The sequence below is a fragment of the Schistocerca cancellata genome, chromosome 7, assembly GCF_023864275.1.
Source record: "Schistocerca cancellata isolate TAMUIC-IGC-003103 chromosome 7, iqSchCanc2.1, whole genome shotgun sequence".
Lineage (NCBI taxonomy): Eukaryota > Metazoa > Arthropoda > Insecta > Orthoptera > Acrididae > Schistocerca > Schistocerca cancellata.
The window spans coordinates 12,050,878-12,077,196 of NC_064632.1; positions in this window are offsets into that span (position 1 = coordinate 12,050,878).

Here is a 26,319-nt window from a genome sequence, read left to right on the forward strand (position 1 = left end):
TGTTCGGTCCAGTGGTTCGATCTACTAATGGTTTTGCGTACATTTTCGTAGCAGTGGAGTTGACATCAAAATATGTGTGTTTTACACCGTTACGCAAAGCAACAGCTCGTTCAGTATCTAATGCTTTCATTAACCATTTTCTTAAAGAAGTGGGTCATGTTGATAAGGTTATATCAGATAATGGATCACAGTTTCGTTCTAAAATTTGGCTTCGTACTCTACGGCGTCGTAAAATTAAACCAACTTTCATTTCACTTTTTCACCCTCAATCTAACGCTTCAGAGAGATGGATGAAGGAAATCAATAAATTGTGTCGTCTTTATTGTCATCAGAATCACAGAACTTGGGATCAATATCTTCATATTTTTCAAAACATTCTGAATGAACTTCCTAACGACTCAACTTCTTTACCACCTATACTGATATTAAAAAACAAAGCACCGACAAATCACATATCTGAAATCGTTCCTTTTCCGCCTACACGGAAACTGCGGCATTATGAAGTTGTCAACCTGGCTCTACAAAATATTGCATCTGCGGCTGCTAGAAGAGAGAAATCAGCTAAGCATCCTGGTCGTTTAAAAATCTTGTCAGTTGGTCAGAAGGTGTTAATTAAGTCTCATCGATTGTCTCACAAAGGAAAAGGCTTGTGTCGCAAATTTTTTTATGCTTTATAACGGCCCATATAGAATTCGCAAAATTATTCATGATAACACTGTCGAAGTAGAAACTCTTAAATCACGACGCTCTAAGGGAATACATCATATATCTAACATTAAAATTTTTGTGGAATGATATACTTTTGAAAATTTTTTTAGGAATGACATACTTTTGAGAAACTAACGGTTGTATGTAAACACACGGAGAGTACAAGGATACCGCGCTGTGTTTTGGCGGCGGCATATACTCAAAGCAACAGTCAAGCCTGCGCGCCGCACAAGGCAGTCGTTGACCGCAAACAATCACTTCCTACGTCACGCGCCTACAGCTGATCGAGCGCTCAGTGCGAATGCACTGACAGCCGTAAATAAATACACAGTCTAATTTCTCCGACTAAATTCAGTATAAAACTATAGTGACTTGATGAATTCTGTTATTAACATTCAGTATTTTTCAGGATACGGTTCTATAAAATATTTAAGAACTTCAGGTAAATTCTGTGCGTGTCCTACGTTAAGGCGACTTGCTATCGAGAAAATTTCAGGAAAAATGTCATTTCGAAGAAGAAAGTAATAAACTAAAAAGGTAATTATTAATTGAGTTTATTTTTCAGGTAACATATTTCCACTTAGGTACGTACTTTAGATGTAATTTGCTGCTCGCGATTACGTGATTCATACTTTGTGCTAATTACATGTTCAATGAAATTATTTGTGAAGCGACGTGCTTGCGTACGTTAACTGATTTTGACAATGATTATTAATGAACTGGATTGTTACTCGGGTATATTATGCATCGCTTGGCTGCATTGCTTTTTCACTGATGTCATATTTTTAATTATGTGCCTGCTGTGCCTATTTATTTAAATTATAATTGTCACCTGATTAATTGTGCTGATGTGGTTAGGTATGTAAGTTATACTTTGTGATTTATCTGCTTGCGCCTTCATGTTTACTTATTAAGATACGATGCTAATGACCTGTTTAGTACGTAAGATATATGTTTACTGCTATGCGTATGGATTGCACATTTACACATTTCTGCTTGTTGTCATAACTATACTTTAATTTGGTATATAGCAATGCTGATGTACAGTGTACGGACATGGAGTGTGGGTTACGATGTGGTATGGGTTACGGATTGTTCGCTTGGCGAAGCCTCGTTATAGAAATTGTGCTGCATCCACTTGTTGACATTCTGTTCACTACTGGTATATTTACTCGCTGTTGCTTGTTTTGCTTACGCTCAGTGCTTTATATTTTAACATAAGAAAATGAACTGCAGTAATTCGACGAGCGACTTTAGTACAAGAAACATCATAGAAGTCACATGAGCTGGAGGTTTTATGAAAGCTGTATAAATGTATGCCAATAGGAAGGAAGCTAACGACATGACATACCAATACAGTTATTACACTGCATTTTTTGTGAGCAATTGAAATAGGAAGTGACACTTGACACAAGAAATACTCCACATGTTTGCTTCTGTTTGCCATAATTCTTGAAGTGGTGTACACACTGTGAAATATTAGGATCATTCACACTCCGTAATCGTACTTAATTACTGAGAGTTATTCGAACTAAGTCTGTTAGAGGTCATGTATGCATTCTTTGTTTATAATTCATAATGAGTAGAAGATTTTGGTCAGATGGATTACACAGAGGTTGTGTGTTGACAGTGTGTCTTCGGATTGTATGGGATGAGGAGGTTTGCATTAGGATTTTATCTGTACTCGATCGAGGAGACTGACTAGAGGAAAGAGTTGTTATGGAAGTGAAATGATACTGGCAATAAGGTTTATATGTATCGACGTATTGAAGAGGTATTATGGAGGTATTGAGATTATATGAAGTTGATTGGAGATATGGTGTATAAGAGGTAAAATAAGTGAGGTGCATATTTTTTTTGTTGTTGTTGGTCTATATGGAACGAGGAGGATGAAGATAGCAGACTAGAACACTAAAATGGAAGGAAGATTGTCTACACACACTTTGTTAAATCACTAAGCAGTATGTACTTTTTTTTGGAGAGAGGAAGTTGCATATCTTGGCACACTGACAGTTGTTCAGCAACCGTACATTTTGATCTGGCTTGGCAAACATTGGTCTTGACATGATGACTATGACGTTGACTTAACTATTATTGACTGTTATACATTGCTGTCACTACTACTTGATACACATGATGAACATGAAATTTTGACAGAAGTGGATTCACACAGTTAACACTATTCAATTACACAGTAGTACTTAATGTGGATGAAAGATGAGTGAGTGTGTTTTGTGTGTTTTCCTTTCCTAATCCTACCAACCTATCTCCTAAATATTATTTTATTTGTTTGTAGTGGCTTGCACTGACACCCATAAATATTATAGGTTTACTGATGTTTGTGTATTTGTAATAGTAATATGACAATTATCTGATATCATTTGTGTGTTTGTTATGATTTGTATGTTTAGTGTAAGAGCATTGTAAAAGCATTTGTACGTGCATTCAAATTATTGTTCATGCTTGAACTGTCTGATTAGTGATGGTGAAATTATGGACTGTTACTTGTACTTTTTCTACATGATTGGTGCCACTAGGACATGTTTAATTTCTGCTGGTGAACTGTGTGATCAGTGATAGTGAATATTATGGACTGATGTTTGCACCTACTCAACATTGCTGGGTGCCATTGATGAACTGCTTCTACTGAGAAATGTGACTTGTTGCTGTGTGTACCACTTCAACATTGCTGGGTACCACAAATGGAACTGCTTCTACTGAAATGATGTTACCTGTTGGAGTCTGCACCTGTTCCACAATGCTGGGTGCCACTGATGGACTGCTTCTACTGAAATGATGTCACCTGTTGGAGTCTGAACCTACTCCACATTGCTGGGTGCCACTGATGGACTGCTTCTACTGAAATGATGCCACCTGTTGGAGTCTGCATCTGTTCCACAATGCTGGGTGCCACTGATGGACTGCTTCTACTGAAATGATGCCACCTGTTGGAGTCTGCACCTGTTCCACAATGCTGGTTGCCACTGATGGACTGCTTCTACTGAAATGATGTCACCTGTTGGAGTCTGCACCTATTCAACATTGCTGGGTGCCATTGATGGACTGCTTCTACTAAAATGATGTCACCTGTTGGAGTCTGAACCTACTCCACATTGCTGGGTGCCACTGATGGACTGCTTCTACTGAAATGATGCCACCTGTTGGAGTCTGCACCTGTTCCACAATGCTGGGTGCCACTGATGGACTGCTTCTACTGAAATGATGCCACCTGTTGGAGTCTGCACCTGTTCCACAATGCTGGGTGCCACTGATGGACTGCTTCTACTGAAATGATGTCACCTGTTGGAGTCTGCACCTACTCGACATTGCTGGGTGCCACTGATGAACTGCTTCTACTGAGATGATGTCACTTGTTGCTGCAGCACCTATTCAACAGTGCTGGGTGCTACTGCTGGAACTGTCAACTACTTGTTGTGAATATTTGTATAAACTGATTTTTTGTGTATTACTGTTTGTGAAAAGTTATGAGACTCTTACCTGTACATATTCGTCATTGCTGACGCTATTGATTGAACTGTTTAACCACATAATGCTTGTGTAAAATATTATGTAAAGTCACATGTATGAAAGAATTTGTATTGCTTAGTGTATTTTATATATTAGGCTATTGAAAGGTCAGTGCAAAGCCAAAATTTTATCTAGTTATATGATACTTACGTATTAATATTATCTTCTATTTTTGTCTGTATTTTTTTTTTGACGAATTTGGTGGCATTTTCACCACCAATGCTGGCAAAAATACCATCAAATTCTAGCCCGTGGAGGAAGGGCATATGAAAGGTGGCTACACTGAGCCACAGCGCCAGAAATCGCGCCAGAGAGTATTGTTCCGCCGCCTCCACTGGCAGTGATTATTGAGACGTAGCGGCAAGCAGTTCTTACCGAGAAGTTGTGGTGGACACTGCTTGTCGTGAAGTCAGTGTGAGATGTAGTAGTGGAGAGTGTTGTTCCATGTTTGGTGCATTGGTTTGATGGGAGAGATAGCAGATGTTGTTCTAATGGAGATATTGTAATGGTCAGAGTGCATTTCGTCAATATATATGGAGGTATTTTCTTTTATTCTTTTATTATTTGTGTGTCCTGAATAATGTGCCATTACAGGTTCAGTCAACAAAGCATCTGGCTTGTGTTCTTGTATTAGAGTGTAATTCTGCTTTCCTTACGCAATTATAGTATTTCTAACTTTCTTTTATCACGTCAGTATAATTGGTATTTAAAAATTCTTGTTTTGTTGAAGAAGATCCGTGCCAGATGTGCGTTGAGTCACACTACCACACACAGAACAGCTACACTTGTGCTATGTTGGCTTCGTAGGTTTTATAGTTGCTGGGGACTTAATTAGTTAATTGTGTTAACAGAAATTTTCTTACATTCTTTGTTGTCATTCTATGCAGTCAGATTGCGTAATAATACTAGTCAGGGCCAGCCGTTTACGAAACAGCGTAATCGGACATACAGCGACAGAAAATTAAAAAGTATTTGCATTGCATTCTTATATCTTTATTTTAATTAAGCCCCCATGCATTGTACAAACGACAGAGGGCTGACTTCGGAACCAGATTCTCACAGTGGTTGATAAGAAAGGTTGTGATGTGGGCTGCATCTGGTTGACGGGTGAAGCACACTTCTACCTGAATGGAGACGTGAATAAACATTTTGCAGAGCAAAATTTAGGGGTGCCGAATGTTGTGTTGGCAGAAGAGCCAACACCGTGTTACTAGTGGAGGCCGAAATGCACGCGTTTTAGCTCACTCAGGCTGGCGTGAGGAGGGAAGGACTATACAGACGTGAGGTCTGGAACATGACAAGGAATTAGAATTCAGAAGGCGGGCGTAATTAGTTTGATACTTAATTTTAATCCAATAATGATGAACGTCGGTCTTGACTGTACATGATTCACAATATTATCAGTTCAGAATACATTCATAGTAACTGAATATGGCGCCTTGCTAGGTCGTAGCAAATGACGTAGCTGAAGGCTATGCTGAACTGTCGTCTCTGCAAATGAGAGCGAATGTAGACAGTGAACCATCGCTAGCAAAGTCGGCTGTACAACTGGGACGAGTGCCAGGGAGTCTCTCTAGACTAGACCTGCCGTGTGGCGGCGCTCGGTCTGCCATCACTGATAGTGGCGACACGCGGTGTAACAACAACAACGCTGTACTATTGTACAAATAAGTAATTTTTTTCCTTCTGATTTTTCGTTAAATTAGTGTAATCGATGTTCTGATTTCATTTCTTTTTTGTTTCATGTCATTGTGTTAAGAAAACTGTAAACAATTTTCAATGTGAATATTAATGTTTATGTCAAATGTCAAGCAATATTGTAATAGAATTGAAGTGTAACAAATGTTGAAATTGTTGTAAGATGTTTCAAATTGTAATTGTGCGTCTGGTCCATACGTAGGCAATGTGTTAGAATATGTAGAATGTAAAACCTCGGGTGAATACCCTGTCTGTAGGGGAGCGGTAAAAGGTGGATGGCAGGCGAGCGCGGGAAAATGCGCACGGGCGCTGCACGGCATAACGGGCTCAGCAGTGGTAGTTGGAGTTTGGCATTGGTCTGAGCAACACGTTGTGGAGCGAGGAGGCTCTCCTGGAAGACGCAGTTTCATTGAGCCTCGGATATGCCGTTCCAACGCCCATACAGCATGGCAAAATTCCATAGACACTAAATGGAAAAGTATTACGACGCTATGAAGAAATAAAGTGCCGATACGTCAAGAGCCATAGCTGTGGTTGTATGTGTGCTTTGTGCCTCGCCATCTCGCCGCTCGCCAACCGCCGCATCGATACGAACAGGTTGAAATTTTAGTACTGTATTCGTATGGACCAGTGTTACTTTTGTTCCATACTGTTCAATAACAACTTAAATTTTACCAGAACTGTCCTATCATTTAATTATCCTCACAACTGACCTAGATACGGTCCTTTCCAAATGTGCAATCCGAGTGTCCCGAGATGAATATTTAAAGTTTGTGTTACTAATAATAATTACCTGCAGACCTAGCTATGTTAGAATGATGTTTAAAGAACTGTTTTGTTAATGAACCAGTAAATGAATAACGAAGGTCTGACGAAGTTGGAAGATAACTTTAATATTGATTTAGTAATGAAGTTTAATTATTTAGAGACAGATATAAAGGTATTTAAATGAGTTGGAAATAAGATAAAGAGAGCAGTAACTCATAGATTGGAAATCTTGAGCGCATAATGGTGTCAGTAATTAATTTTTTTAATACAGTGATCATAACAATTTCAAGGTCCAACCCCCTTTCTTTTTTTATTAATTTGAATTCTGAAGTGTTCTAAACTGATTTGACCAGCAAAGTTAAAGTCAATATAAAAGCCAAAATTTATCAGTGTTTTATCTTTATTAAAATTGACAATTTGTTTGTGGCTCGAAATTACTATTTCTAGGGTAACCTATGCCCGATTTTAATCAGATCAATAGACAGTACGAAGTTTGGTGGTATACATTATAGTGTAGTGTTATGTAGATATGGTTTTTCCATATCAGTACAGAAAGCGAAACTATCAGTTCAATAGATTTTCTAGTTCTAAAATTTACTATATTATGCAGTGTTACTACGTGTTGTTTTGCATGAATGTACATCAAATTGTACAGGGAAGAAACTCAGTTAAGCCTAATTAGGCTGGCGACCGTATTATTAACAACTGGTAGCATCTTCTGTGTTGCTTTTTTGTCCGTCCTGACGTGTAGTTGCATTTCGGACTTATTTGACGTATCATTGTTATTACAGAGTGGGTGTAAGTCTGATTTGCCTCCATTCAGATACACGCGGTCAATATCTATACCAAAATCCTGTCTCGTAAGGTGAACCCCACTCACTTACCATAGTACAGGTTTTAATGAGTATCGTGTGCTCCGCGCACACGTTACAGCAGGTCCGACCTATACTAACGGACCACGGCCGATTTAAAGGCTACCACCTAGCAAGTGTGGTGTCTGGCGGTGACACCACACAGAAAATGCATATTTTTGTGAAGAAAAACCCGTTGTATTGTTTCGAATTTCCTCCTTGGACTACGGTAGGCAGTGGAGGCATCGTTGACATTTTTTTCCAATGCCACAAACGTTCACTAGTGATCAGAGTTATTGCACTGGATTATCGCAGATTTACTGGCGCAGGGATGGGCTGGCCTGCATATTTGCCCCATCTGACTCCTTCTTGTGTGGCACATTGAAAGACACTGTCTACATACAGGAACCATCCCATCACGTTGGACGAGCTTGAATCGGCGATGGGTGTGGCATCTTGAATCGATTTCCGTTGTTACACTTTAGGATGCGACGGAAAATTTCATTTTCGGTTGCTCCACTTCCGTTTCGCGATGTGGTGGAAATTTCGAAGCCGCGCGGGATTAGTCGAGCGGTCTAGGGCGCTGCAGTCGTGGACTGTGCGGCTGGTCCCGGAGGAGGTTCGAATCCTCCCCCGAGCATGGGTGTGTGTGTTTGTCCTCAGGATAATTTAGTTTAAGTAGTGTGTAAGCTTAGGGACTGATGACCTTAGCAGTTAAGTCCCATAAGATTTCACAGACATTTGAACATTTTTTTGAACATTTGATACTTCAAAAGGATTATGATGTGCTTACAAAACTGCCTGTAGAGGACGAGTTTAGTTATGCACGCTGATACTATACAAACTGCACAGGGTCTAGCAAAATCTGTTAGCGACTGTTCGAACTATTTCGAAACTTTTATGTAACTTACGCATAAAATTCTTATAGATTTCACAGAAAACATACCTTTTATTGCAGTTGTCTACCGATCTTAGTTTTCGAGATATTTAATGGTGAAATTAGAGACTCTTGCGCTGGACACACTGTTTATTGTTTACGCGGGCATCAACTGATGGTTGCTGACTTTACTGAATGATGTAGTTCAAATGGCTCTGAGCACTATGGGACTTAACATCTGTGGTCATCAGTCCCCTAGAACTTAGAACTACTTAAACCTGACTAATCTAAGGACATCACACACACCCATGCCCGAAGCAGGATTCGAACCTGCGACCGTAGCGGTCGCGCGGTTCCAGACTGAAGCGCCTAGAACCGCTCGGCCACTCCGGCCGGCTGAATGATGTGTACTGATTTCTAAATCACGTAATAAATCGCAAGGGTGCCAAGTTGAGAAATTTTACGAAGAATGGGGCAAATATTCCAGTAAACATCTCATCATCCAAGCTAACATTTGGTGGCCATGCCGTTTAGAGAATTGTTCTAAAAACAACAATATATTTGTTGTAACAGATGAGAAGACACAGACCACTAGATGTGCTACTAAACAATGATTTAAAGAGTTCTTTGACAGTGTGTTTTTCAGACCTCAGCGGTACGAGAACGGCAAGACAGATTACTTCCCTGCAACGCTGGCCCGATAATATCGTTACTGCGGTCCAGCCGAGAGCTACGCTATAAATGACTTCAGTACAACAGAACCTGTTCCAACGGGTGACGGGCCGCAACATAGTCAGGTGTGCCGCTTTGACTGGAATTCGAGAGGCAAAAAATAACAGCCTTCGCCCAGCTACCCTGAAGGAATGCTTCTGTTAATCGCTTCGGGTGAATGTCAGTCTGGTTGCATCACCAAGGCAATATCAAACATTTTCTCCGCTCTGTTGTAATTACGCTCTTAGTCTCCCGTTGCCGAAATTAAATGGGACTTTGTGTATGTAGGAGGTGCTGTCTTGAACTATACGGGACTACATATACAGTGCCTCAAAGCTTTAAGGGGCCTATATAGCTGCAGTTTATCATGAGTAATGTCACGTCTGAGTGATAAACTGTACAGTAACGGAGACGACTCCGTAGTCCAATCAAGTCGTCGGCCTAAGCGAGGGACTCGTGTTTCGCGATGACTAGCATGAAAATAGAAAAGACCATACGCTATTGGCTTTTATTGAAGACTACCGGAATCTTCCTGAGCTCTAAGGTATAGAACGTACTTCATGAAAAAAGAAAAGACGGCACGCTTTTGGCTTTTACTGAAGACTACCGGAATCTTCCTGAGGTCTAGGGTATAAAACGTACTCATGAAAAAAGAAAGGACGGCACTCTTTTGGCTTTTATTGAAGACTTCCTGAGCTCTGGGGTATAGAACGTACTTCATATACCAGTCTTGTAGAAAAAGCGGTTGCGTATGATGTTGTAATAGAAAAACTAATTTCTAGAGCCTGGCGTGATAGTGTAGCGAACATAATGAACAACATTCGGTCCACTTTTCTGAAAGAAAGAAGAAACAAAGCAGCAACAACGCAAAAAACTTCGGTTCCATTGTTCCTGTCACCCATCGTCACTTCACAGTCACAAAGAGAGATGTTGGATATCGTTTGCATTCATTACTGAGTAACTAAAAATATCGTCTTCGTTGATCCATTATGGGTCGTGGGACGACGGCTGGTTGAACTTCTTGATGCATTAATTTACCAACAGCCGTATGTATTGTAGAAATTTATTTTATTTTATGAACTTCTATGTGCTACCAGTTTCGGCGTTATATTGATGCAATCTTTATGCCCCTGTACAGTGAGTAGAAGAAATGTACTATTGTAAAATAATATTGAACATACGTTAACAATTGACTGGTATTATGTTAACAATTTAAGTGGCTCAAAAAGACATATTGTATATCACTAAAACAACATCTAACATTAGGGCACATATGCTTCTGCCAATGTCATACTGTTGTTAATAGTCTTCACTGTTTTACTCGAATATGGCATGATATATGAACATATGTATACGCTATTATTCATAAAACCATACCACACAGTTGTAATAGGCCATGCAACACATCAAATGTACTGCAGACAATAGTATGTCCAGTGGAACAGTGGAAGAATTGTTTTAATGTAATAATTAACTAATATAGATGACAATAAAATAAATTAAAATACAAGAAAATGTGACAACCATGTCAAAATACCTAAGCTACATACGTGTGGTCTAGGTCGTATTGTGTGTGGTACGACAAATAGCTGCCGCAATATTAACGATAGAAAGCATAAAAGAGTTTGTCTTAAAACCGAATTGCATTCACGAAGTAAACCAATGCAGTCGTACTATAAAATCATCAAATACCTGGTCATCGTAGTCACTTCATTAGGACCCTTATGTAGGACAACCTCACATTGTGCTGAGTGGATTAATGCAACGCCAGTAGCTGCCTCATATAGTCATGGTTACAAAGAAGATTCTCAATCTCTGTATATCAAAACACCCAGAGCTAAATGACTTAATCCTTTACTGCTATCGATACGTAGACGACACCACCATATCATACAACGAAACGAATAATGGGTTAGATAAACTTTTAAGTATTTTCAATAACCTCCACCATAAAATAGCCTTCACATATGAGCAACAAACCAAGGACAGAATAAATTTTTCTCGATATAACTGTGAAAAATATGAATGGCAGGCATTGTTTCGACATTTTTAGAAAATCTAAAATTTCTGATGCTATTATACCCATCGGTTCTATCCATTTCAATAGGTACAAAACGTCCTTCTTTTACACCATGATTGGCCGAATGAGTAAAATCCCGCTAGCAAACGCTGATATCGAAAAAGAAAAGAGCATACTAAAAGATATAGTGGTAAAAAATGGATACAAACCTGAGATTATTGATAAGATTCACAGTAAAGTTCTTAAAAAGAAATTCAATTTACTGCACGATATTACTTTATCCCGGAATGAAAGCAATAAAAAGATACATTCTAGCATGGAATTCTTAGGTCCTTACAGAGTCGCGCAAACGTTCCGTAAAAACAGTATAGAATTAGGCTTTACCAATAAAAAAACATCAGTAAACACTCTCACTCATTCTATTGAAGAACACGACTCCCTTATGAGATATGGAGTTTACAAAATTAAATGTGGTGGCTGCGACGGAATTATATGCTGGTCAGACTGGAAGGACATTTAGAGAAAGGTTCCGTGAACATACAGCTTTGCGTACTATTAAGCCTTCCACCTTTAAAGAACATTTGCGAGAAACGAAACATACGATCACAAACATTCATGGTAATTTAGAAGTACTACATATTGTCGATAAAGGAGGAACCATGGATATACTTGAAGAGTTAGAAATTTACATCCATGCAGAGCAAGAGGATAAAAATCTGTTGAATGAGCAAACCGAATCTAAAAATAATTTCTTTTTCGAAATTTTTCACGGCCTATTACCCTGATATCAAGAATATTAATAGTCCCTGGATGCGTTAGCCTAGCCATAGCTTGATTTGTAATGCGTCGTCCTCACTAGAGTTCCACTAGAAACGACTATACTATTATCGATTCCTACCAGCAGCGTTTCCTATGACCTCTGACTCTGTGATTTCATCTTTGACCACAAATCGATGTTTGCAAACCGCCTCAGTCTGTGTCGCCTGGCCACCAAGAACTGTTGCAGGACGGTATGTCGAGCATAAAACGTAGTGTGTTGACGCCTCCTTGAAACTCTATTATTTACCCCACTGTTTTGTATTTTAGAATTGATTCACGGATCCAGTTATATGGCTCCTTCCGTGTATAGCGATTTTACGACTATGACGAGTGGTGAGTGATATATTTTACTCTATAACACCCTAATTACGAACTTCTTTGATTATGCATCATAATATTGCATTGGTATTAGAGAAGGTGCTCGAAAGGGTTATAAGTAGCGTGAGAGTTAGATCCATTTGTATAAATATCTCACCCGATACAAATAATTTTAGATGCTGATTCTTCATACAGCTTTTTCGTAATGTTTACTGTGTCCAATTACTTCCGACGCCTCGCCGGTATATTGGGCAATAGGGTTTCGCAATATTTACATTTCGTCTGTCAACCTCTTCCTACATGAATCGTAGTAAATGTGCACAATAACCTTTAATATCACGGCAACGCCGATGTAGATATTCTCAATGGAGAGAAGTCTTCCGAAGTAAGAGTGATTTCAGGTGTGCCGCAGGGGAGTGTCATAGGACCGTTGCTATTCACAATATACATAAATGACCTGGTGGATGACATCGGAAGTTCACTGAGGCTTTTTGCAGACGATGCTGTGGTGTATCGAGAGGTTGTAACAATGGAAAATTGTACTGAAACGCAGGAGGATCTGCAGCGAATTCACGCATGGTGCAGGGAATGGCAATTGAATCTCAATGTAGACAAGTGTAATGTGCTGCGAATACACAGAAAGATAGATCCTTTATCATTTAGCTACAAAATAGCAGGTCAGCAACTGGAAGCAGTTAATACCATAAATTATCTGGGAGTACGCATTAGGAGTGATTTAAAATGGAATGATCAGATAATGTTGATCGTCGGTAAAGCAGATGCCAGACTGAGATTCATTGGAAGAATCCTAAGGAAATGCAATCCGAAAACAAAGGAAGTAGGTTACAGCACGCTTGTTCGCCCACTGCTTGAATACTGCTCAGCAGTTTGGGATCCGTACCAGATAGGGTTGATACAAGACATAGAGAAGATCCAACGGAGAGCAGCGCGCTTCGTTACAGGATCATTTAGTAATCGCGAAAGCGTTACGGAGATGATAGATAAACTCCAGTGGAAGACTCTGCAGGAGAGACGCTCAGTAGCTCGGTACGGGCTTTTGTCAAAGTTTCGAGAACATACCTTCACCGAAGAGTCAAGCAGTATATTGCTCCCTCCTACGTATATCTCGCGAAGAGACCATGAGGATAAAATCAGAGAGATTAGAGCCCACACAGAGGCATACCGACAATCCTTCTTTCCACGAACAATACGAGACTGGAATAGAAGGGAGAACCGATAGAGGTACTGAAGGTACCCTCCGCCACACACCGTCAGGTGGCTTGCGGAGTATGGATGTAGATGTAGATGTAGATGTAGACAGGATGAAAAAAATAATTTTAGTAGTTTAGACTAAGACGTAGGTAGCCATCTACAACTAAGATAAAGGGTTGTTATTCGAAGTTCACATATTTTACATTTTTCGTTTTGACTCGTATACATTGAATGTTTGTGCTTGGTTCACATCCGATCTGGGGTCGACAGAAGCGTCCGATCCCATGCGTCGGCTTTGACCCGTGACGTAAGGGTGTTGTCGTGTGTGACGTCATGACGGCGCGGAGTTTGGTTTGTGAGTGTGGCGTGGTGTAATGGGCTCAGTTTGCTTTTGCTCATTATCCAGAATTGTTAGAGTGTCGGCTGTGTTTGTAGTGGAATTCGTTTCAGTGAGTTAACAATTTTGTGTGAAGGTTAATTTAGTGTTGTTCGCTGTACATCGTGTGGTAATTTTAGTAAAATTAATCGGTTGTTTTTTTCAGGAATGGATACGACTGATAAAATTAACAGTGCGCAGGTCAAGGGAAGTGTTCGATCCCAATGTGTGGCTGTGTATGTTGATATTGGTATTGGGAGATGTTTTTGAGCTATATAGGCCAAGGGAAGTTGATTTTAATTTATGGGATCGGGAGCTGCTGTTGAGCTATATAGGTCAAGGGAAGTGTCCGATTACAGAAATTGTGTTTAGTGGTATTTGGGTAGTTTTGTGATGTAGGTTTTTTCCGTCGTTTCGTGTGGTTTTGTATGGGGGTAGATGTCTAAATTTGTTTATATTTAGTTTGCCTCCACCCAAAAACACCCCATTTCCCGCCCTTGTCCCGTTAGTGTCATCAGGCTTTTTGTGGAAAGTGTGTGTGTTTGTTTTTCGATGTATTTTCGTCCTCATGTGTACGTACCGACATTATATGCGCCATATTGGAATCGTTGTTTATGGTCGTTTCCGCCATATTGTGACGTCATGGGTCAAAGCAGACGGGCGGGATCGGACGTTTCCGTATTTCCCAGATCTGTATTATTTGAACTTAATCGAACCACTGCGTCCCCATCGAATTACGCGGCCTCTGATACATTTGAAGCCAGTGAGTTTTTACACCTATTTGGTAAAGTTAGATATGATATTTTAGACTTCTGATAACATTTTGCGGTTAGGTATTCGTATAACCTTACTACAATTTAGTTATAAGGGGGTTTTACCACATTGAGTATGTGGTTAGCTGATACTTAAGGTGGATGAACAGTTTTACAGACACAGCGTTACAGGTGTTATCCTGTCAAGATTTAAAGATATCGGTACTCATAAATAGGCAGTGACTTATATATTTTAACTTTGGTCCAGGTCATCAGTGATGTACCAGCAAAATTACTTATATTCTCATAGATATTGTTAGGTCAAAGTTGCCATACATCTTAAAATGAGATACTTATAGTACTTCTGTACTTATGACCATGGGGATCGTAGTATAATATTTTGGAATTTTGTGTACTATACTTACATGCTATTTTGATATTTGCCAATATACACTTATGGTTAATACTACATTTTTCCCCTCCCATGGAAGTTGTCCACTGCCATAACTTGCAAATGTGTCCCTCATTTTCTAACCCTTTTGGATTACTGTACTGTTCACCTGTCTATGCACTCTTAAATTGCCACTTAGCCAATTTTATACTTGATGCAACATCGTATTCCCTAACACTTAGCTAATAGGTATATGTCCGCTATTGTTTGATTTTAGCTAGTCAAATATTTTGACCAGTATTTAGGTACTATGACATTTTGACCCATGCAGATAGTTTACGACTCAGTAAGGTCATTAGACAGAATATCATGACACTGGATGATGTACTTAAGATCCGGATAATCATCTCATACGCTACAACACCTGGCCTTAATGTAACCTGAGAATGATTCGACATGGTTATAGGTGACACCCTTAGTCTTAGGGATAGTATACATATTGAGATTTATGTTCAGGCATATAAGTGGCCTCCTATATTTCTCTTTTCCTTTTCCTTTTTATTCTATCGATTCCACTTGGTATAATTCTGCATAATTGTATAGGACTTTTATGTAGATAGACATTTTTGATATACAGAGATTGAGAATCTTCTTTGTAACCATGACTATATGAGGCAGCTACTGGCGTTGCATTAATCCACTCAGCACAATGTGGGGTTGTCCTACATAAGGGTCCTAATGAAGTGCCTACGATGACCAGGTGTTTGATTTTATAGTACGACTGCATTGGTTTACTTCGTGCATGCAACTGGGTTTTAAGACAAACTCGTTTATGTTTTTTATCGTTAATATTGCGGCAGCTATTTGTCGTACCACACATAATACGACCTAGACTACACATATGTTGTAACACCCCACCCGTCACTTATCTGGTCTTGGCGTGTGTTCACCCCAGCTAACTGATCAACAGAGAGTGCAAAACTGCCGCAATATCGCATAACGCAAAGAAAGTAATAAGGCCCTGTGACTCCTGATTGAACTGCGGTGCAGTGTTGACATTGATTCAGAATTGATCACATTTAATTAAAAATAGGTGAACATTGATGTTATATGCAGCTATTGAACACCAGATGCAAATGTTGAACATAAAATTAAGAAAGTGACTTTGGATTTCAACTACTTCATTGAAAACAGATGCAGTCGATTAGCACAAATTTATTTTAACTCCCGACCTTGAATCATCACATTAAATAAATTGCGCTTACATGGAGTAAAGCGCGATAAATCAAAATTAATTCCTATCGACTGACCCAGGCGTAATGCGAAGTGTGAGAAGAATTCCCCAATACACGGCCCATGAAACCCTCATGGAAACTTTGCCGACGTGATCCAACAAATTAATCAGTGGCCTAATTCAAGCCGGAGTGGGTGCAATATTACCGAATTCAGCGTGGCGGGGCGTCGTCGTTGTGAGGACGTCGGCCGACCTCGTGGTGCTGCAAGGCTGTGCTCGTCTATTCACTCCTTGCTATCTTGCTCAGTACATAGCTGAACCAAAACATTCTATGTCCAAGCTCAATCGTTCCATTTGCTAAGTCCTAAACTGCAGAAATGCTCACTCTTTCTCAGGCAAGCTGAGTAAAGAACGCCACGTCCGCACTCTAGGCAAGCTGGGAACGGAAGACCACTACAGAGTCTTCTCCCAGTCCGCTCTTCGCCTCGGTTTCCCTCCAGCAAGATCACTTACGCCAATTGCAGCGCAAGTCGCGTTAAATATGCGTCGCTTCCCAGCGCCGACGAATGCCTGCTCTGGGAAGTGAACAAATTCCCACAAAATTTCCCTTCCTCTTAACTTCTGCTATTTAGCTCCTTCCAGGCCACCCATCAAGATTAGCGTCTGCACAAAACACCAATTTTTCCGGAATTCTGACTCCCAGGAGAGTACTTCAAATTCCTCGCTCCTACGTTCCCATCGGAGGACGGCGTATTTCATTCTGTCGCTCTTCACCTGATTTATTCAGACTCTGTGGACCGTGAGTTCAGCGTGAAGTTGCTATAGTCACGAACACGCATATTTCGGCCTCTGTTGACCGCTCCACAGTAGCTTTGTGCAGCTTTCTCGCATGTTTCGCTGAAAACGGGACAGGCATACAAGTTCTCCATCTGCTTCTCGGTACACCAGTATGGGGTCAACCACCCACTCACTGTCACTCATCTTAAGGCAGCAGGAGGCCGTACCCCGTTACCACTTTCTCAGAGCTTGAGCCGCCCTAAGCTGCCTATTGTCGCTTCCCTTCGCCACTCCCCAGCTGGCCACAGTCAATTCTGAATACTTCCCTGGGATAAACTAGCCTCCAGTAAATCGACGCGTTTCCACAAAGTTTTCATGTCGTGTGAATTACTTTAAAACCATCACCCGACATTAATTATTCAAATACGTCCATACTATACCCTGTACAAGATGCATTGTGCCTTGTCAGTCATTTTTGTTGAGCCCTACTGTTCGCTCAACGTGAGTTAGGTGATCTTTAATGACTTCATGTAAGGAGCATAGTTCTTGCCATCTTACAATGTAACTTATGTATTCTTACATGGGTGTCACATTTTCTTGTATTTTATTTTGTCATCTATATTAGTTAATTGTTATATTAAAAAAATTCTTCCACTCTTCCACTGTTCCACTGGACATACGATTGTATGCAGTACATTTGATGTGTTGCATGACCTATTACAAGTGTGTGGTATGGTTTTATGAATAATAGCTTATACATATGTTCATATACCATGCTATATTCGAATAAAATAGTGAAAACTATTAACAGTAGTATGACATTGGCAGAAGCGTATGTGCCCTAATGTTACATATTGTTCTAGTGATAAACAATGTCTTTTTGAGTCACTTAAATAACATGATACCTGTCAATTGTTAACGTATGTTCAATATTTTTTATAATAGTACATTTCTTCTACTCATTTTATAGGGGCCTGAAGATGGCATCAATATAATGCCGAAACTGGTAGCACATAGAAGTTCATAAAATAAAATAAATTTCTACAGTACATACGGCTGTTGGTAAATTAATGCATCGAGAAAAATAAAAGTATCGTATCGTTACAGTCTGAAACGTTGTTACTCGACTGTTTTTCTTCCCCGCACGAAGTTTGTGCCGGTTTATGGCCCATTTGGTAGTTTCGTATTCCTCAAATTTTCTACTCCAAGCGGAGCAAGTCGGCAATGAGGCGTAATAACTAATATGTAGATGGAGCGGAGAAAAATATGGAAGCAGCAAAAAACACAACACATCACCATGCCCAACACGACGTAGGAAAGCAAAACAGCTTCCAGTTGTCTCGGGATGGATAAATAGAGGCTCCATACGGTTTTTAACGAAATATTATGCCATTCTTCCTGCAAAATACTGCAATTAAGGTAACGATGAGGGAGGTGAATGGTGATCACGCACTCTGCTCTCCAAAGATCACAGGGGCTAAATAATAGTGAGGACTTGTGAGTACGGTGGCTAGGGAGATGCGACAATTTATTCTCGTGCTCACAAAACCAGTACTGAGCGATGCGAGCTGCTTGAACAGGAACCCTGTAACCTTGCAACACAGCATACCACTGGTGAAGTACAATGGGATGGAACCCATCAGCCAAAATGCTCACATAACTTGGCAGTAATGAGACATTGCAGGATACCTGTGGAACCCATGGAATACCACTTTATGGCTCCGCAACTCATCATTGATCTCCCTCCCCCCCCCCTCCCATGGTCTCACTCTTGGGACGTAAACTCGGTCAGAAGTTGGAAACGGTATGCAACAAGGCTCATTCGACCAAATGACCGTATTCCGTTGCTCCATGGTCCACGTTTTATGGCTTCGGTACCACGTTTTCCCTTTACGGACGTATGCATCACTGATACATGGTTCTGTAATTCCAGCTCGCGCTGCATTTTCCTGCTTATAGAGCTCGATTCGTGTTTTCGAGTTTGCGAGTGCGACATTAACATTGCACAGGTACCGCTCGTGATCAAATACAACAGCGCAGTCTGCAGGCTTGCCTAGCATCTGCATTTATGTTCAAGGATGTATTTCTCGCCGTGTTTCAGGAACTCTGACCAATTCCTGTATTTTGTCATTCAACATATCTTTTCTCCGCATAAAGTTCGTAGGCTCGTCGGAAGCCAAGTGAGCAGCATTCGTAAGCCTCTAGTTTCTTACTCCCATACGTGTTTTATTAGTCCTGTCAGTTCAGACGACATGCATGAGCAATAGATAGCGCAAGTGGCCTGCATTGGAACTGTGTGATTCCAACAACAATCAGTTCGACCTGCCTACGTTTCGTGAAAAGTGATCTGAACTAAATGAGATATTTTACTTTACAAAGACTCACAATAGAGGCTGTAGTGGGTGTAAGTGCAGATACCTCTATTCGTAACTGAGGAGTGTGTACTGAACATTGTTTACATCATTTAGAAAGTAATATGATAGCTATTACAAGTAGTATGTTTCCATGTTGTTTAGTTCCTCCAAATGCATGTACAAGAACAAGCCATTAACGCTTATTGTCCTCTGGGCAGCAGATCAGGTGTTCAAATGTATATGCATGGACGTAAAATGGTTGGTCTACACTGTCCTTAGTGGTGCAGCTATGACCGTGCAGAAAACATCAGGCCGTAATGTTCGTGATATGTTTGTGGGAAGACTGTTGGATGCAGAGAAAAAAAACAGCCAAAACACTTTATTTATTTATCGTCTGGCAATGCAGACACATAAAAAAGAAAGACAAATCACTAATACACTCCTGGAAATGGAAAATAGAACACATTGACACCGGTGTGTCAGACCCACCATACTTGCTCCGGACACTGCGAGAGGGCTGTACAAGCAATGATCACACGCACGGCACAGCGGACACACCAGGAACCGCGGTGTTGGCCGTCGAATGGCGCTAGCTGCGCAGCATTTGTGCACCGCCGCCGTCAGTGTCAGCCAGTTTGCCGTGGCATACGGAGCTCCATCGCAGTCTTTAACACTGGTAGCATGCCGCGACAGCGTGGACGTGAACCGTATGTGCAGTTGACGGACTTTGAGCGAGGGCGTATAGTGGGCATGCGGGAGGCCGGGTGGAGGTACCGCCGAATTGCTCAACACGTGGGGCGTGAGGTCTCCACAGTACATCGATGTTGTCGCCAGTGGTCGGCGGAAGGTGCACGTGCCCGTCGACCTGGGACCGGACCGCAACGACGCACGGATGCACGCCAAGACCGCAGGATCCTACGCAGTGCCGTAGGGGACCGCACCGCCACTTCCCAGCAAATTAGGGACACTGTTGCTCCTGGGGTATCGGCGAGGACCATTCGCAACCGTCTCCATGAAGCTGGGCTACGGTCCCGCACACCGTTAGGCCGTCTTCCGCTCACGCCCCAACATCGTGCAGCCCGCCTCCAGTGGTGTCGCGACAGGCGTGAATGGAGGGACGAATGGAGACGTGTCGTCTTCAGCGATGAGAGTCGCTTCTGCCTTGGTGCCAATGATGGTCGTATGCGTGTTTGGCGCCGTGCAGGTGAGCGCCACAATCAGGACTGCATACGACCGAGGCACACAGGGCCAACACCCGGCATCATGGTGTGGGGAGCGATCTCCTACACTGGCCGTACACCACTGGTGATCGTCGAGGGGACACTGAATAGTGCACGGTACATCCAAACCGTCATCGAACCCATCGTTCTACCATTCCTAGACCGGCAAGGGAACTTGCTGTTCCAACAGGACAATGCACGTCCGAATGTATCCCGTGCCACCCAACGTGATCTAGAACGTGTAAGTCAACTACCCTGGCCAGCAAGATTTCCGGATCTGTCCCCCATTGAGCATGTTTGGGACTGGATGAAGCGTCGTCTCACGCGGTCTGCACGTCCAGCACGAACGCTGGTCCAACTGAGGCGCCAGGTGGAAATGGCATGGCAAGCCGTTCCACAGGACTACATCCAGCATCTCTACGATCGTCTCCATGGGAGAATAGCAGCCTGCATTGCTGCGAAAGGTGGATATACACTGTAGTAGTGCCGACATTGTGCATGCTCTGTTGCCTGTGTCAATCTGCCTGTGGTTCTGTCAGTGTGATCATGTGATGTATCTGACCCCAGGAATGTGTCAATAAAGTTTCCCCTTCCTGGGATAATGAATTCACGGTGCTCTTATTTCAATTTCCAGGAGTGTATAACAAACGTTAATAATTGCAAACAAACATCACTAATACAACAAAGTTTAAGAATTACAAACAAACATCAATCCTGTTAATATAATCTATCGACTGTGGAGTGGCGAACAGGAAGTTGTCGGTGCTCCCATTATACGCTCTTCTGGAACACTCTTCAACAATGTGTTATCGTTCCCAGAACCGATCGCGGTCCTCTGGTTTGGAGCCGAGTGGAAGGCTTAAACCAGAGGCTCAGACGATTCTGCGGAGATCTGGGGTGCAAATTTCTGGACCTCCGCTATCGGGTGGAGAAATGTAGTGTCCTCCTGAATAGGTCAGGCGTGCACTACACGCCGGAAGCGGCTACAAGGGTAGCGGAGTACGTGTGGAGTGCACATGGGGGTTTTTTAGGTTAGAGAATCCCCTCCCTAGGCCCGACAAGACGCCTCCTGAGACGCGGCAAGATAGGAGTAGGCAAAATGCAACAGGGAATAACAATATTAATGTGCTAATAGTAAACTGCAGGAGCGTCTATAGAAAGGTCCCAGAACTGCTCTCATTAATAAACGATCACAACGCCCATATAGTACTAGGGACAGAAAGTTGGTTGAAACCAGACGTAAACAGTAACGAAATCCTAAACTCAGATTGGAATGTATACCGCAGAGACAGGGTGAACAGTGAAGGGGGAGGCGTGTTTATAGCGGTAAGAAGTGCAATAGTATCGAAGGAAATTGACGGAGATCCGAAATGTGAAATGATTTGGGTGAAGGTCGCGGTTAAAGCAGGCTCAGACATGGTAATTGGATGTCTCTATAGGCCCCCTGGCTCAGCAGCTGTTGTGGCTGAGCATCTGAAGGATAATTTGGAAAATATTTCGAGTAGATTTCCCCACCATGTTATAGTTCTGGGTGGAGATTTTAATTTGCCGGATATAGACTGGGAGACTCAGACGTTCATAACGGGTGGCAGGGACAAAGAATCCAGTGAAATTTTTTTAAGTGCTTTATCTGAAAACTACCTTGAGCAGTTAAACAGAGAACCGACTCGTGGCGATAACATATTAGACCTTCTGGTGACAAACAGACCCGAACTATTTGAAAAAGTTAACGCAGAACAGGGAATCAGTGATCATAAAGCGGTTACGGCATCGATGATTTCAGCCGTAAATAGGAATAGTAAAAAGGGTAGGAAGATTTTTCTGTTTAGAAAAAGTGACAAAAAGCAGATTTCAGAGTACCTGTTGGCTCAACACAAAAGTTTTGTCTCAAGTACTGATAGTGTTGAGGATCAGTGGACAAAGTTCAAAACCATCGTACAATATGCGTTAGATGAGTATGTGCCAAGCAAGATCGTAAGAGATGGAAAAGAGCCACCGTGGTTCAACAACCGAGTTAGAAAACTGCTGCGGAAGCAAAGGGAACTTCACAGCAAACATAAACATAGCCAATGCCTTGCAGACAAACAAAAATTACGCGAAGCGAAATGTAGTGTGAAGAGAGCTATGCGAGAGGCGTTCAATGAATTCGAAAGTAAAGTTCTATGTACTGACTTGGCAGAAAATCCTAAGAAATTTTGGTCTTATGTCAAAGCGGTAGGTGGATCAAAACAAAATGTCCAGACACTCTGTGACCAAAATGGTACTGAAACAGAGGATGACAGACTAAAGGCCGAAATACTAAATGTCTTTTTCCAAAGTTGTTTCACAGAGGAAGATTGCACTGTAGTTCCTTCTCTAGATAGTTGCACAGATGACAAAATGGTAGATATCGAAATAGACGACAGAGGGATAGAGAAACAATTAAAATCGCTCAAAAGAGGAAAGGCCTCTGGACCTGATGGGATACCAGTTCGATTTTACACAGAGTACGCGAAGGAACTTGCCCCCCTTCTTGCAGCGGTGTACCGTAGGTCTCTAGAAGAGCGTAGCGTTCCAAAGGATTGGAAAAGGGCACAGGTCATCCCCGTTTTCAAGAAGGGACGTCGAACAGATGTGCAGAACTATAGACCTATATCTCTAACGTCGATCAGTTGTAGAATTTTGGAACACGTATTGTGTTCGAGTATAATGACTTTTCTGGAGACTAGAAATCTACTCTGTAGGAATCAGCATGGGTTTCGAAAAAGACGGTCATGTGAAACCCAGCTCGCGCTATTCGTCCACGAGACTCAGAGGGCCATAGACACGGGTTCACAGGTAGATGCCGTGTTTCTTGACTTCCGCAAGGCGTTCGATACAGTTCCCCACAGTCGTTTATTGAACAAAGTAAGAGCATATGGACTATCAGACCAATTGTGTGATTGGATTGAGGAGTTCCTAGATAACAGGACGCAGCATGTTATTCTCAATGGAGAGAAGTCTTCCGAAGTAAGAGTAATTTCAGGTGTGCCGCAGGGGAGTGTCATAGGACCGTTGCTATTCACAATATACATAAATGACCTGGTGGATGACATCGGAAGTTCACTGAGGCTTTTTGCAGATGATGCTGTGGTGTATCGAGAGGTTGTAACAATGGAAAATTGTACTGAAATGCAGGAGGATCTGCAGCGAATTGACGCATGGTGCAGGGAATGGCAACTGAATCTCAATGTAGACAAGTGTAATGTGCTGCGAATACACAGAAAGATAGATCCTTTATCATTTAGCTACAAAATAGCAGGTCAGCAACTGGAAGCAGTTAATACCATAAATTATCTGGGAGTACGCATTAGGAGTGATTTAAAATGGAATGATCATATAATGTTGATTGTCGGTAAAGCAGATGCCAGACTGAGATTCATTGGAAGAATCCTAAGGAAATGCAATCCGAAAACAAAAGAAGTAGGTTACAGTACGCTTGTTCGCCCACTGCTTGAATACTGCTCAGCAGTGTGGGATCCGTACCAGATAGGGTTGATACAAGACATAGAGAAGATCCAACGGAGAGCAGCGCGCTTCGTTACAGGATCATTTAGTAATCGCGAAAGCGTTACGGAGATGATAGATAAACTCCAGTGGAAGACTCTGCAGGAGAGACGCTCAGTAGCTCGGTACGGGCTTTTGTCAAAGTTTCGAGAACATACCTTCACCGAAGAGTCAAGCAGTATATTGCTCTCTCCTACGTATATCTCGCGAAGAGACCATGAGGATAAAATCAGAGAGATTAGAGCCCACACAGAGGCATACCGACAATCCTTCTTTCCACGAACAATACGAGACTGGAATAGAAGGGAGAACCGATAGAGGTACTGAAGGTACCCTCCGCCACACACCGTCAGGTGGCTTGCGGAGTATGGACGTAGATGTAGATGTAGATGTGTCTGATGTCCTCCGCAGTCACACTGAGGCGATGGCATTTTACCCCATTCATATAGGAAGTAAGCACATCTGCCATGACTAGTTCGAATCCTATTTAGAGTGGACCACGTTTTGCGTGGTAGGTCAAAACCAGGTGGCTTTTGTGTGATGCAAGGCATGTTATGATTTTGCCACACGTTCCATTTTTCAGACCATGCGTTAGTGATACTGAAACCTTATTGTACGCACGACCTTGCTGTTCTTGTTGGCGGGTTCCTAGATCGAAGCCTATTAGTGTTTGCAGCCTCAATGTCTTGGTGGATTGGCAGGCTTCGATTTCCCACGATGTTTTTGTATTCACGTACAAGAGCTTCGGTACGTCGCAGGTGTGGCGACGGGATGTGGCTTAATATTGGGAGCCATTGCGTTGGAGTGAGTTTAATTACTCCAGAAATCCTTAGTGTTATGCAACTGGACATCTACCTTTTTTACATGTGGGCTGTTTAGCCAAATCGGGCACAGTATTCGGCAGCCGGAAATACAATTCCTAAAGCAGAGGTGCGGAGAGTGGAGGCCGTCGCTCGCCAGGTAGTACCACAGAGCTTTTGAATAATGTCGTTTCTTGTCTTTAATTTTTGCGCAGTCTTTGTTAGGTGCTCTTTAAAAGATAGAGTTCTGTCCAGCGTCATGCCCAAGTACTTTGGGGTTTTATTGTGCCTGAGAATGGTGTTTTCAAATCGAATGTTGAGTTCCTTTCCCTCGAATTTGTTGTTGAGATGGAAGCAACTAACCTCTGTTTCGGAAGCATTTGGTTGAAGTCTCCACTTACGGAAATATTCACTCATTATCTTCAGGTCTTTGGTTAGGATGTCCTCAGATGCTTCAATTGTGCTTCATCTTGTAGCGAGGGCCCAATCGTCAGCATACCCGAACTTTCTTGATTGTGTTTCCGGCAGGTCTGCAATATAGAGACTAAACAGCAGTGGTGCAAGCACTGATCCTTGTGGTAAGCCATTCTTTAGTTTTTTGATGGAGCTGTAATCGGTGCCCATACTTATTTGGAGCTCCCTATCATTGAGCATGCTGTCTATTAAGCGTGCTATAGATTTGCAAGGCGTTACTCGGAGAATTTTGTACATGATGCCTTCTCTCCACACAGTGTCGTAAGCTGCTGAGAGGTCAATAAAGACCACTAATGTTTTCAGTTTTCTCTGGAATCCCGCCTCAGTGTAAGTAGTGAGTGACAACACCTGGTCAGTACAACTTCTTCCTTGCTGAAAGCCTGCATGTTGAACTAGGATCACCCTGAACAATTCTGGGCTAATTCTGTTATATACAAGCCTCTCTAGTAATTTGTAAATTACAGATAGCAGGGCAATTGCTCTGTAGCTTTTTGGGTTGTCAGCTGGCTTCCCAGGCTTTAGAATAGCTATTACCTTAGAGCTTTTCGGTTCTTATGGGATATTGCCAGTTAACATGATATTTGTGAAAAATCGAGCCAGCCACACTTTTGTATACTTGCCACAGTTTATTATGAATTCAGGGTGAACATTGTGGAAACCTGGTGCCTTTGCTGGTTTGACATCTTTCAGAGCTTTTTCTATGTCTTCGCGAGAGAGAGGGCGAGAGTGTTCAGTTTCTGTAGCTTCATTTTTTAGATTCTGAGTTCTCGCTTCAGTTGGATTGCATGTGTTTTATCCTTTTGTGTCCTAGACGTGTTAACTAGATGTTGTGCTGGTGGGCCGCTCCCTAGTTTTCTCAGCAGTGACCATGCTTGACTGCTAGATGTTTGGGAATTGAGGCTTTCT